The sequence below is a fragment of the Panthera uncia genome (assembly GCF_023721935.1).
Source record: "Panthera uncia isolate 11264 chromosome C1 unlocalized genomic scaffold, Puncia_PCG_1.0 HiC_scaffold_4, whole genome shotgun sequence".
In the NCBI taxonomy this organism is placed as follows: Eukaryota; Metazoa; Chordata; class Mammalia; order Carnivora; family Felidae; genus Panthera; species Panthera uncia.
The window spans coordinates 61,270,903-61,273,498 of NW_026057585.1; positions in this window are offsets into that span (position 1 = coordinate 61,270,903).

The window sequence follows — 2,596 nt, forward strand, 5'->3', positions numbered from 1 at the left end:
AGAATGAGAACATGCGGGCTGGGTAAACAACTGTTCTGAGTATGTTTTTGTTCCTTTCCTTGTTCCTTTCCTTCTTTGAGAGTTCTCAGTCTTATTGAGGCTTCTTCCTCCTCTTCCCAAGTGTAAACTATTCTGATCAGCAGTCATTTCGAGGTTTCTCCTACAAAGCAAACACACTTCAGTCTAACGGTGATGTTTAGGTGGAACTTAACTTTCCCAATTACCTAATAGTCCAACGACGCTCAGAATGGTTAAGGTTTTTGTGTGTGTGTGTTTTCCTTTTTTTTTTTTTTTTTTTTTTTGCTTTTTTGTTATTGTTGTTGTTTTAGGATGGTTAAGCTTTTAATTTTTTTTTTAACGTTTATTTATTTTTGACACAGAGAGAGACAGAGCATGAACAGGGGAGGGGTAGAGAGAGAGGGAGACACAGAATCTGAAACAGGCTCCAGGCTCTGAGCTGTCAGCACAGAGCCCAACGCGGGGCTCGAACTCACGGACCGTGAGATCATGACCTGAGCCGAAGTCGGATGCTTAACCGACCAAGCCACCCAGGTGCCCCGGATGGTTAAGCTTTTAAAGCAAAGCCCTCTCTAACAGTTCCAATGTTTGAGTTCAGGCAGAGGAAGCAGAGGAAAGGCCTTTTCCATAGTGGCTGCAGGGTAACTTTGTGTATGAAGTTTGCATTTCAATTGCCCCCTCTTGACTGGAGCTTCAGAGAGATAGAACTTGAGACAAATCTGTCATTTAACAATTTTTAGTAGCCACCTTTAAAAAGCAAACGCGGCAAGTGAGATCAACTTTAATATTTTATTTAGCCCAGGGCATCAAAACATCATTTCAATGTGTAATCAATATAAAAATTATTAATGAAATATTTTGTATTCTCTTTTTTGTACTGCCTTTGAAATCCAGTGTGTTTTACACTTAAAGTACATCTCAGCTTGGATTGGCCACAAGCCAATAGCTAGGAGCTGTTGTATAAGACAAAACAGGTCTATTTTTTTTTTTTTTGTAAGTTTATTGGTTTTGAGAGAAAGAGAAGAGCACGAGCAGAGGAGGGGCAGAGAGAATTCGAAGCAGGCTCCGCACTGTCAGCACAGAGCCCAGCGCGGGCCTCAAAACCATGAACTGTGAGATCATGACCTGAACAGAAATCAAGAGTCAGACGCCTGACTCACTGAGCCACCCAGGCGCCCCTAGACTATTCATTTTTAAAGCCCAATGAATATTTGAGCCTCAGCCCACATTCTTCGTTCATTCATTGGTCAACAAAAGCCGGAGTGTCTAACATCAAGCATTATGCTAGAAACTGGAAATACAAAAGTGAACGAGACATCATGTGCCCTAAAGCTGTCTGTGGGGGTGAAAGACACATAGATACTTTAAAAATAACGTGAAAGAATCGTGACAGATGCACTCTATTTTTTGAGCACCTGAAAGGGGAAGGAAGTGCCATAAATGTAGTTTTAGAGGTGGCCCTGAGCTGGCTTCAAGGATGTGTTTAAGGTTAGCTCTACTAAGGACCTGGGTAAGAGCATTCCAGAGGTACCAGCGTGAGCAGGGGCAATGAAAAAATGAGGGGTAATGGGGCCCAGGGAACCACCTAAGAGTGCATGTTTCTGCAAAGATGAAAGAGAGGGAAGTGGATAGGTAAGCAGGACCAGTGTAGGACCTGATCAGTCATGTTTAGCTTCTAAAATAAAAATCTCTTACACTTTCCAAAATATTAGAAAAAAAAAACACCTGCTTTCTACAGAATTGAGGTGAAACGCTGGTAACAGTCATGACTCCTCTGTACTGACTGCCCCAGAGCACCCCACCCCTGGGGCTTGCGACACTGCAGGGCACAGTGGCCGCTACTGCGTTTGCAATGGCTGGGACTCCTTCCTTCCTTCTTCCCCCTCCAGTCCTATCTGCCTCAGGCAAGTGGAAAACGGGGAAGGGTGCTGACGACAGCCTGTCCCTCAAAAGCCTTTGGGAGTTCAGGGACAGGTCTTCACGCTTCTGGAATGTTTCCCCGTGGATAAAATGGGGCTCACACTACTACCCCCCGCCCAAAAAGAACTGCTGTGTAACTCAAATGAATCTACAGAAAGCGCCTCAAGACTAAATAAAAGGTGCATTATGTGGTCTTGCGGGCACGGAGTGACCTGACCTGCCGGGGTCAAGGCCAGGTTTGCATCCTCTCCGGCCGGCCGGGACAGGAATCCTGGGCCAAGCTGCAGGGTGGCTGACCCAGGGCGGTGGGGAGCCCCCACCGCACCCGTCGGAAGTAACCCAACCCATGACCGCTTAACGCGACCCTCGAGGAGGCACCACTTAAGGAGCAGGGGCAGCAGCCGCATCCCTCGACCGCCGCCGCCCGCGTCCGCACAGCCTCCAGCACCGCAGGGCGCAGTTGACCCCACCAGCGCGCGTGTCCCCGACCACCCCTCCCCACGCGTCGGAAAGAAGAGGGTGGAGCGGCCTGACTCCCGCAGCCAATAAAAGCAGCGGTTTCCTGGTCCGATCTCCGGCGCGGCTCACCATTGGTCGCCAGCCGGGTCTCGGCCCACCGAACCTTTGCGACCCCAGCCAATCGCGAGGCGGCGACGCG